General features: G+C 38.1%; 1 protein-coding gene across 2 annotated transcripts in view; it reads left to right on the forward strand.

The window, feature by feature from the left end:
- asic1b (acid-sensing (proton-gated) ion channel 1b) overlaps nt 1-12,449 on the forward strand; it is a 178,056-nt gene that overhangs the window by 18,447 nt on the left and 147,160 nt on the right. The window lies entirely within an intron of this gene.

A 12,449-nucleotide genomic window follows, 5' to 3' on the forward strand; every position in this document is an offset into this window, starting at 1 on the left:
TTGAGCTCGTACAGTCATACTGAAGCGAGATTTGCTGCCTGGTAGAGATGGCGAGAGATTATTTTTACCCATGGGGTCGTATCGATCTGATCCTCTGATAATACCGTGAAGAGGCCTCACTTAAAAGATTATTTTATTCCCCTGGTGATTCTAGGATAAGGTTTCTGAAATGGGTTTATTCATCATCTTGCTGTATGTGATTGATAATATCCGGAGAGGGAAAGCTTTTTTGCCTTTTTTTTTTTTACTTGAAGAGCACAAGTATTTGTCTTTGCACCTGTAAAGTCTTATTTTTTGAGTGGATTTGGCAAAATGGCAATATGTTTTGTAGCACATTGATCCACAATTGTTGATCTATCTGAAAGAGCCATTTAATTATGTTAATGTTACGCTGACGAGAGATAAACACTCACATTTCAAAGTTTGTCTCTCAACATCTGAGCTTTAATGTAATAGTGGAAATTTACCAACTTAGCATTGTTTGCTCAATTTAAAAGGATAGTTCACCCAAAAATGAGAATTAGCCCATAATTTACTCTCCCTCAAGCCATCCTAGGTGTATATGACTTTCTTTTTTCAGAATTATATAATAAAATATCCTGTCTCTTCCATCTTTATACAATCATGGCATATAAAGCGCATCCATCCATCATAAAAGTAATCCATATGGCTCCAGGGGGTAAATATAGGCCTTCTGAAGCGAAGCGATGAGTTTTTGTAAGAAAAATATCCATATTTCTAACTTTAAGGGTGGTATGCGAGTTACTGGAAAGGGTGACCTCTGACCTGACGCATGACATAGGATGTAGGAGTAGCGTAAGCTTAGGTGAGAGTAGATGCCTCACGCGGTTCAAACTAATAGGGCTGGGCAACAAACTCAAGATCCTCCTCGATTTAGGGTACGTTTACAAGACAACGATATGCTTAAAACGGAGAAGTTTTTCCTTTGAGTTTTCCGCGTACAGATGACACCATAGTCAAAACGAATCCCCATTCACACGGATCCGCGAAAACTACTAAAAACACTGTATTCTGCTGCCAGTCCATTAGATGGCGATGAAACACTATAGTCTGAACACGTAATACGCATGTGCATGACGTCATTGTCTTCAGAGATTCGCGTTTTTGTTGTTAACACGGAGACCTTTTTCAAAAACTTGCATTTTGAAACCCGTTTTCAAAATGCAAGTTTTCAGGGACCCAAAACGCTGTTGTCGTGTCTTGTAAACAGCCCCTTCGACTTCTAGACCCCGAAATCCAGTGAATTTAATTTATAAAGTTGTAAAGATGGATATTTTTCTTACAAAAACGCATCGCTTCGCTTCAGAAGGCCTTTATTAACCCCTGGAGTCATCCAGCCAGGATATTTTTTAAATATAATTCAGATTGTGTTCGACTGAAAGAAGAATGTCATATTCACCTAGAATGGCTTGAGGGTGAGTAAATCATCGGATAATATTTATTTTTGGGTGAACTATCCCTTTAACTCTTTGAGATCTATCGTCTCCTGTAAAGTCGACTGTCTTGAATGGATTTGGTGAAATGCCCATTTGTTCTGTAGCACAATGATCTGTTAGCAACACTTTTGATTCATTCCAAAATTGAAAGATTGTTTATAAAATGACTTATTTATTTTAGTTAGTGCTCAAGCACTGAGATTGATAGTTTAAGTTCTTACCATCCTGGTTATCATGAATAACTAATGGAAAGGTTTTTAAGGTGTGTTGTCTTCATAGATCAGTTTAAAGAGCTGTGCGAGGACCGTATTGATTATTGATAAGAGGCAATTAATTAGTGTTACGCTGACGAAATATGAACACTGACATTTCCAAGTACTGCAGAAGATGTAAATGATATTACGATTGATTTAAAACAACTTCCAGTATGAGAGAGTTTGTGCTCGGCCTCTCAACGTCTGTTTTTTAACGTACTGTAATAGTGGAAATTTACAAACTCAGCTTTCTTCGCTCGTAATTTAACGCTTTGAGAAACTTGTTTCTTTTCAAGCAAAAATGTCCTGACTTTTTTTGCACTAGAGATGTTTTTGCTTTTCTAGTGGGATTTTTCTGAGTAGCTTTGACTGAATGTTCAACTCTCACACATTTCAGCCACACTTACTCCAGTATATAGTTTATTTAAGAGAAATGTAATTTTTCTTACATGATGTGCATGACTTTTTCTTTTTTTTTTTGTACATGAAAAACTGTTAAACAATTTGTTTTTCTAACTCGTTTGAGCTGATAGTTAATTTATATAGTAACGTACATAAGGACAGATATCTAACGAACTTTATGCAAGCAGCAACACCCTTTTAAGTAAATTTAATTGCCGTTTCTAATGTATTTCAGATGCACAAAGTGCTCATTTTCAAGGGTGTGTGTGTTTGAGATCCTTATAAGAACCTAAACCTGCTTTGATGACCTCATCCTCTTCGAGAATCATGTGACGGTCCAGATATGAGCTGCAGGACAGGGCTGTAGTACGCTTGAGATGTTGGTGAGGGTTTGTGGCGTTTCCCTCAGTGGACCCATAAGCCCCAGCTGCTGTGTGTGAGCGCACACATGTATACGAGCTGCGTTGTGCTGATGTGAGTGTGTGTTTGTGCTGATGCTGAACAGCTCAGCAGAGAGCAATAACACTGTATGATGAGACACACATGAGCAATGAAGCAGCTAAACTACCTTTACTTGACACGTGTGTGTGTGTGTGTGTGTGTGTGTGTGTGTGTGTGTGTGTGTGTGTGTGCACCTACTTGACCATATTTTGGGGACAAATTTGTACCCAGAAGTGAGAGAAACCTGACAAAAACTCCCAAACCTCCTTTTGGGGATGTCTTCGTTTGTTTTTTTTTGTTGTTTTTTTCTGGTAGGGATAGAATTTATGTGTAGGTTTGATTTAGGTTATAGTATTTATAACTAGCTGACTATGCAATGTCTCCATTAAGATAGCTAAGTGTGTGTGTGTGTGTGTGTGTGTTGAAGATTAACGACAAAGCACATGCTGTATGTCTGTCTATCCTTCAGTCTATCTGCCCTAATATCTGTCTATCTCTCCATCCATCCATCCATCCATCCATCCATCCATCCATCCATCCGTCCATCCGTCCATCCATCCATCCATCCATCCATCCATCCATCCATCCATCCATCCATCCATCATGTCTACCCCTCCTTCTTTTCATTCATTCATTCAGTCTATTCATCCTCCCAATAACCTATCCTCCCAATAATCTATCTATCTATCTATCTATCTATCTATCTATCTATCTATCTATCTATCTATCTATCTATCTATCTATCTATCTATCTATCTATCTATCCCTATACCAATTTATCCCTTCACTTGTCCATCTCTCCATCTGTCTGTCCCTACGTCTATCCCTCCAACTTTCTGTCTATCTGTTCTTCTGTCTAGTCTGCTGTATCTTTACCCCCCCCCCCTTTTTATTTATCCGTCTCCATCCATCCATCCATCCATCCATCCATCCATCCATCCATCCATCCATCCAGTCTATCTGTCTGTTTGTCCGTCCCTCCCTATACAGGTCTGTCCCTCTTTCTGTCTCTTTCTCTCCATTTTTCTATATTTTGTTTTGCTTTCGTCTAAAAACATTCAAGTGCTATGTCATGTATCTCTTGGTAGTTCTTGTACCTTCTTGTAAAAAACGTCCGGTGCACTTTAATTACTCTCTCATTATAATAAGCCACACAACACCAGAAGGGCTGTTTAGTGCAGGTTCCTTGAGCGAGAGAACACGGTGACCTATAAACAGACCCGAGTTCAGTCTGAGTTCAGGCGTTTGTTGTTGATTGTTAATATAAATGCATCCGTCTCATCTCGAAGCCTCAGTCCGCTGCTTCTGTGATAAAGAGTTTGAACTTCCAGAGCACAGAATTCCCTGCAGAACGTCCGCGGAAAGTTTCTTTAAACTAGTTACCATGAAAACAAACTTCACTTAACGCTCAAATCCCCTAGAAGGACAGAAGACTTCATTCACTAGAAAATATACAACCTGTGCAGTTCAATTCAGTATTTCCACTACACGTTTTACCTTTATCCGAGATTAACAGGCTATAGAAGGTTTCTCAATGCCACTCTAGCATTTTCTAACACGCCACCAAAACGTCTCTCGTGACCATTTTAACCTCATGTTGTGGGTTTCTGAAGAAAGCCTTTATTGTCTTTACATATTATGGATGGCTGCATGATTTTGTTATATTTTTAATGAGAAGCCCTGCTTTTAGTGCACCATTAGGGTTGTCCTTAGTTGAAATCAAATTAATTACGTAATATTCCAGTTATTTACTCTAATTAATTGTGTAATCTGTGCTGAGAAAAGCTTCTAAATGAAGACTTAATGACATTATTGTGGCTGACCAGAATTGTTAAAATTTACTACCAAATGTCAACATATTGTTATTGTTGGACAGCTATTGTTTTTCAGGAAAATTGGGAAGAACACTTTTACGCAATTTCGGAGAAATGATTAACTGCATATTTCTTATTGCACTAAATTAACATGGAAAATCAACAGCCCTGTGTTATTATTATATTAACATTTGCATGTCAAATTACAATTTGTGATTGATTTGTCACATTAATTAGCTTGCTTACTGTTAATGAACATGTTGCATTATGCATGTTAAATTCAAACATTTATGAAAATCAGTATTTGATTCTTAAAATCAGTAGTAATTGATTCATAAATATAAATGAACAAAATGTATTACTAGACCGTTTGTGTCATGAGTCTAGGCTGGAAATTATCATTTCTGTTTTTAATTTCCTCCCACCATAAATGAAATGTGTGCGAGGGTCTCAAATGTGCTGTTGTCTGCTAGTACCCTTCTTTTCTCATATCGTTTTTGGAAAGACGGATGTGTGAATGAGTGAGTGGGTGTATCCGCTCACGGCGTTATGGCTTTAAACCAGAGATTTCATGACTGTTCGTACACACACATCTTATTTTTTGATATTCAGCCCAATATCAGCGCCTCATGTGGGTGTTCCTGTAAAGGTGATGTGTTGCGCTGGTCCCTTTAGAGAATTACACTCTAGTGTTCATGAATTCAGCATTAGAAGATTATGTGATTTCACTGAGGTCCTTTCTGCTCCTTGACACATTTAGAATGCCTTCTGTCCTGGTACCAAGTGCCATATTTAGCATTGTTTGCTAAGTCAAGCTTTTCTATTACTAGTGCTCACCCTTTTTGTTAGGGAAATATTAAAGTATGCATTTTGTATGCATGTAATTACTGTAGTCCTGTTTGCAACTCCACTGTTCTGACCAGTAAGCAACCACCCTGAAGTTCTTGGCAACCACCCAAATATTCTCTAGCAACCTCACAGCACCACGTTTAAACACTCAAAACACCTTAGCAACCACTCTGCAACCACCCAAACAAATGATCAACCCCATAACAATGCATTAAAACCACTCCGAGCACTTTGGCAACATAGCAACGCCCTAGCAACCAGCCAAACAAATGATCAACCGCATAACAATGCATTAAAACCACTCCGAGCACCTTGACAACATAGCAACGCCCTAGCAACCTCCCAAACAAATAATCAACCTCATAACAATGCATTGAAACCAATCCGAGCACCTTGGCAACATAGCAACGCCCTAGCAACCACCCTAGTGTCAATGTGCTATCTTTTTAACAGCCAATTGCCACCATTTTCTTTAGAATATATAAAAATCTAGTCATTTCTCCATGTTGTTTAGCTTAATTTAGATCCAGAGACTGTTTTTAGGCTCATTCCGGTCCTCCGCTTCCTCTTGGCTCTTCAGATGTTGCATTCCGACTGATGTATGTGGGTCTTATGAATACTAGATGTGATTGACGGACAATTCAACAGAACTCAGCACTTCACGCGTATGTGTTCCCGTTCGATCAAACCTGGCCGTCTTTCTTCAGACCTTGGATTTCTCTCTTTCTTTCCCTCTCTTGAAGCACTTTGATGTGAATGGACTCGATTGTTTTCCGATGGGGAAGAAAATAACACAAAGTTGCTCTGACCATATTGGAGTTTTTTTTTTTTTTCTTTTCAGAGGGCGATTAACCTCCCTCTCAAACAGGAATGCAAGTCGGGAAATTGGAGGCCTTTTGTGAGTTTAAGGCAAAGCCGATTACTTTCACTTCCCAATAAACAGTATTTGCAACTGGCCTAAATTTACATTTTTATGCGCGACAGAGTGAAAAGATTCCCTGCTTTGCATAGTCAACAATTCCATCGTATTTTCAGAGCCAATCTCAAATACATTGTATTATCATAATCATCCAGGGGATTTTTGGACTTCCTGATCCAGTAAATAATCCTGTAAGGTTTTTTTTTTCCCCTCAGACCTGCAGCACAGAACCATGAAAAAGATCAGTATTACTTATTCTTGTTTATTTATTTATTTATATATTTTTTTCTGCTTTTTAGTTGTGCAGGCAAAATGTGCAGTTTATACTCATTATTGTGCTTTTTTTTTATGAATAGCATGTTAAACAGTAAATTTTCAACGATAAATGGTCGTATGCTAGTGTTGTCACATGACCTCATTACTTTGCATAATTCAGTTAAATATATTAAATAAATGTAGCTTAATTTAATCCAGTTTTTAAAAAGATTTTGTAATTTTTATTTAATTAAGATTTAAAAATTTTTTTTTTTTAAATCTTGTTGAGCACATTGCATTGTGGGATACAATAGTAGGCTAGCATGCTTTTCCAAAATGATCCGACTGTAATTCCACAGAATCGTGCAGTTTCCTTTTAGTCTCTCTCTTTCTCTCATTTGTATGCGGCGTTTGATGGGAGGTGATATTTCATCTTCACTATGTCAGAGGGAAAATGGTAACGCTGGCGTCTCGACAAAGAGGTCAGATGGTGATCGTGTCCTTTTGAGCTGACATGACCCCTGCTGCTCGTCGAGCCCGTAACCTGCTGCTAACACGCTCATGCTCTCCTTTACTGATCACACACGGTTATGTTACAGAAAGTGCAGATTTGAGCAGATGTGGATTGATATCAGTGGCCAATCTGTGGCTAATTTGCGTCTTTATGATAACGATCTCCTTCAGCAAAGCAGATTCAATCAGAGTTAAATTATCCGCAGTTATAATTAATGAATATATATATTGGCAAACTGCTCAGAGACGTATTAAACTCACTGGAGCTCGTACAACTCAATACGTTTGAACGTTCTTCAAACAGGCCTGTAATTAAGATGCATTTCAATAGTGAATCATTTTGGGTTCATTTGTTCAGCTTGAAGTGAAACTTACAAATTATATAATTTGGGAGAATTCAGCTCTTTTTCAAAAGACAAAACCTAGTGAGAGGTGTTATTTTAGTATTTATGTTATTATATGTATTCATTTTGAATTGGCTTATATTTATAGGTTTAAAGTGTAATTCAAGTTTTTTTTTTTAAATATTTCTATTTACTTTTTAATTTATTTTAGTTTTCGCAATTTTGAGTTTTTATTATTTTTATTCCTTTTTGCAAACATTTTTACTTTTTATTTTAGTTTGAGTAATTTTTGTAAACTTAATTTTAGTGAGTTGCCAAGGCAACAGTTCTAATTTCAAATTTTTTTCATTTAATTTTTATGTTTTATATTATTGCAGCTTCATTTTGTCCAATAATCATAGTTGTTGATTTAAAATGAAACACTTTTCATTGTTACAAATAAATACGTTTTCATAATCAACATTCTTGTTTGTTGTCTTGGATTAATCATTTTTTTCCACGATGCATTCTGGGATCACCGCCTTAGCGAAGTTTACATATGAATCTGCCATTGATTTTTTATGTAAATGTACTAGATGATTTGACCGTTGTACTCGCAACTTTTGCAGCCTTGCGCATCTCATTGTCTTCTAAAAATGCAGTGCTCAACTTAAGAAGTTCAACTTAAATTTTTTTTTTTTTTTATTGCAAAAATGTTTTCTAAGGCCCCAATCACACCTGATGCATTTTTTGCAGTGAGAGGCACCTTTTTTCAATTGGTTTCTTATGGCATTGAGCATTCTGCGTGCTGTTTATGCGCCTCCTGCGCCTCGCGTCTTTGCAGTTGAAAAAAAAGCAACTCCGAGCGGAAAAAGTGCCTGACGCCATCGCGTTTTTTTTCACTGTCCAATCAAACGAATGGAGAGGCGGACCTTCCATTTTAGTGATGAAAGCTACAGTTGCTTGAATGCCCTGAGAGTGCGATGATGGAGGATAAACTTGTGGTGCTCTCGCGGGTTACCAGGAGCTTAACGACTTCACGAACCGTAACTACCACAATGTTAACAGAAAGAAAATAAAGTTAATAAAAAGCTGATTTGACGTGTACTTGACTGACAGGACAGCTGTTTCAGTGGTTGCCTAGCAACATAAAAAAACGCAGCGCACTGCTCGTTCTGTGTGATTGGGCAGTTCAAAATAGCACCAAATATGGACATGTCTTAAGTCAGTGTTAATCTGATTGGTCTGGCAAATCTCATTCCCAGAAATATAACATTTTGTTGAAAGGCAACAATTCCTTTTCAAAAGTTACTTTTGTCACACTTTGGCTGAGTGTGGTGTATATGACGCGGAGACAGATAAAAGTGAACAGACTTTATTAACCAAAGGAGAACTACACCAAACTGAATATAAGCATTAACAAGAACCAACAAATAAGAACTAAAACACAGGCATATACTGTATATATACTAAGTGAAAACAAAGATGATTGAATTAAAACAGGTGATACAAACCAGGGAACTGATGAGTAACCATGGAAACAAACCAGAACGCAATGAGTTACCTAGGAGACAAACAAGTGGTGGGAAACTGAGAACAAATGAGACATGTGATTGAAGGATACAAACTAAACTGTCCATGAGGGTGAAACTAAGGGAAAATTCCAATCGGAAGTGAGCATCCCTATGCCCATCTCAACACCATAAATAAATTAAATTACTTCCTTGAAGTGACCACCGCACCTTCCCTTCGCTAACGGACCTGTGGAAGGGCCCTTTGTAAAAGGGATTCAGTTGTTCACTTCGTTTGAAACGCTCCTACAAACGGCGTCCCCTTCCCGAAGTGCCCTTCAAGGGTGCAAAAAAGGGTGCACTAATTGAAATCTTGAATTTTCAAATGTTCAAAGTAAGTGACTGTTCACCCAAACTAGAAAATTCACACTGGTATATTTCACAAATACTTACTGAGAAATTTGCAAGTGACACGTTGAATTAAACATAATATTCTCAAGTAGAATGACTGAAATATTATATACATATAAAACGTACTCCAATAATCTGTTTTCGAAAAATGATTTTCTGTGTAGGCACTGTTCTCAAGCGTCTGATTGGTTTAGCTCTCCCCTCACAGTCGGTAGCCCCTCCCACTTGTACTTGGTGCCTGAGATCGTTCTTATTGAGCCAACCAATCCATTCCTTTCTCCACAGGACTCTAAGAACATTGATAATGGGCATGAATCAATGACATCTCTTTGTCAGACACCTGCTGATGGCTTTAGCCTGCACAAATCTTCTGCCACATGATCTTCAGATTGTGTCTGGTTGTCTAACCAGTACCCAGAATGCCCTGAAAACATTTGCATGCTTCAGCCTTGTGTCGCTAAGCATATTATTTGAAGTTCACATGAGCTCTTGAAGTTCTTGCGTGGCGTTCTGTGTCTTTAAATCCCTCCGGTGTCTTCATTGTCATTCAGGGCTCATCGGAGACCTCAGCGCTCGGCGTTATGATTCCCACAACTCGCTTCCAGGCCAGATCAATCAATTCTCCATTACTGTAGTGATCAATTAGATCCCGGCTGGTGAATTATAAATGCAGGGCTAATGAGGAACAGGGTCGTTAAGGGACGAGAGGGTCTGATGTTTTACATATGGGTCCTCGGTGAGGTTCAAGCCGGCAGTGACCGCTGTGACAATATGCTGAGAAAAAAAAGCAAAAGTTTATTGCTCAGATGTTGCTTGGAGATTGTTTCGCTTCAGTATAAGATTTTTCTATTAAAATTCCTTTGAATAATTCCTTTGAACTGAATATGGAGAGAAGCTTAGATTAAAGAAATTTGAGTTCAAATTGACATTTTCAACTTTTGATAGAGACTTTGGTGTCTTAGTTAATCGTAGCACAGGTTTTCTCAGGAGAAACATCTGAGAAATTAGCATACTACTTCATTTACAGTCTAAGAGAAACAATTGAGAAATGAAAGCGATCTCATGTGTTACTTCTCTTCCATAATGGAGGCTGCATCTTATTAGTTTTGAGATTGATTCGTTAAGCAACGAGTGGAGCAGATTCAATATTTTTCTATGAAGGCATTGGTGATCAATAGGATGCAAAGCGTTTTATTAGTGTCTAATTATCTGTGGTGATCACTTAATTTGATTCAGTTTAACCACGGTAAATTGTCGACCCAAGGGTTCATGGGGTATTGACTGAATCATCATACATCTCATCCTGTGAGATTTCAGATTCTTCTGTGCAATTCTGTCATAATTTAAAGCCTGACTGACTTCTCGTAATTTCTTATAATAGATTGATTTGTAAAAGTGCGAAGTACCACCACTGAATTTAATATTATATTTTACTCAAGTAGTGGGAGTGCAGTCTGAATTGAATATGACAAGATTGCAAATAAGTACAATTATAAGACAATGTATTGAAAATGCATATTTTATTGTGTTGTTTCAGCTCTCATACGGCTTAACCAGTGTAGCCAGATACATGAATGAATGATGACTGTTGTGAAACCTTTCAATGATTCAGAATTAATCTAATTGAGTTTTTTTTTTTTTTTTTAAAGAATGTTTCATGATGAAATAATTATACTGCATTTTTTTTGGCTCTGTATGCAGGTTGCATCATTAGTGGTAACAATTTACTGTATTTTTAAGGTAGTCATTTGATTAATTCACTTAAATGATTCGTTCAAAAACACTGTTCATTAACAAAAATACAGTGACTGTCGTTATGTCTTTATGAGTGAGTCAGTTGAATTAATCATTCACACAAAGTCATAATTTCATCCATTCAACTGATTTGTTCAAACATACGGAATCATTCCAGTGTTTCCCCTAGAAATTCTTCCAGTAGCGGTGCTGTTAATGCTGACACGCATGCACGTGGCCAGATGCTGTCCTTGTAGCCTATTCCTCAGGTCCGTCTTCACCTAGAAATAAATTAAAGGTGAATTTTTTCACTGAAAACATTTTTTTTTCAGTGAATTTTTTTTCACTGAAAATGTTTAATATTCGGTACCAATACCAGTGAAAATCCACGGTTCTCTGGACCAATTTCGCAGTTCGTACCGATTTCTCCTTTCCACAGTGCTTGCTCTCCCGTGGCGTCTGTCGTTGCTATGCAACCATGAACAGAGGCGCGCCTGGAAAAACGAGCGCGCCGCGTCACTTCTATTATGAGTGTGCTTGCCGCGCCTACATTAGGGCTGTCGCGATAACCGCAATATCGCAGTACCGCGCTAATGACAAGCCAACCGCAGAGGAATTCAAGTAACCGCAGCAACCGCGATATTCGCTTGTTTTCTTTTTCATAAGGCTATTCCCTCCTTGTTTTGAACTTCGTGCATGTGTATTGAATGTTAAATAAGTTAATAATGATAATAAGACGCGGCGATCATGGTTTTATCATGGTGATTTGTACAGAGGCTTCGTGGATTTGCTCTTAAGCCTAAACAGACAGTGAATGAGAGAGATCGACTGAGCGCGTGCGATTACCTGCGTCTGTCTTTGAGGTCAAGTCATATTCGTGAAAAGGTTGCCGTGGCCAAGGAAAGTTAAATATTTGTCCTGTCATCCTTTTAACGTTTAAAATAAAGGGTATTTACCATGAATGGCATCAGTGACAGCGCTGGTCAGCATCCACAGCGTGAGGAACTCGCGGTCGCGGCCACGGGAAACAAAACTCAGTGAGTCACGCATTGAATCAATGCCATTTGTCTATTAAGTGAAGCTTCAGCGTTACCCACGCGACGTGTTGCTGGTCAGCTGAGCCTTGAAAAGTGGAGCTCAAAGTTTAAAATAATTAACCTTGTTTCATTACTATCTTTTAATGAATCAATCAGCGTTTTTGAACGTGTTGTTGATGAATGGTTTATGACTCACTCAAAGACAGTCGGTCCGTTGCCGTAATAACGGCACGCTGAGTGTCAGGATTTCAATGCGGAGAGGTGCTGTTTTGTTTCGGTTTATTGGTTACTGAAAATGTACTCGTTTTTGTGCATGCTGACCACATCGTGACACTTATTTATATAGCAACAAATAAATATAAATAATTCAAAATAAATTAATAAATGCGGTAAAACCGCATATCGCGCTATTGAGCCACTCAAAATTACCGCAAGGGAAAATCCTTCACCGCGACAGCCCTAGCCTACATTTGAAATAACAAATTTGCACGCGCAAAAAATGCGCTATGTGAACGGCCCCTTATGGCAA

Source organism: Squalius cephalus, assembly GCF_949319135.1.
Source record: "Squalius cephalus genome assembly, chromosome: 13".
NCBI classification, from domain to species: domain Eukaryota; kingdom Metazoa; phylum Chordata; class Actinopteri; order Cypriniformes; family Leuciscidae; genus Squalius; species Squalius cephalus.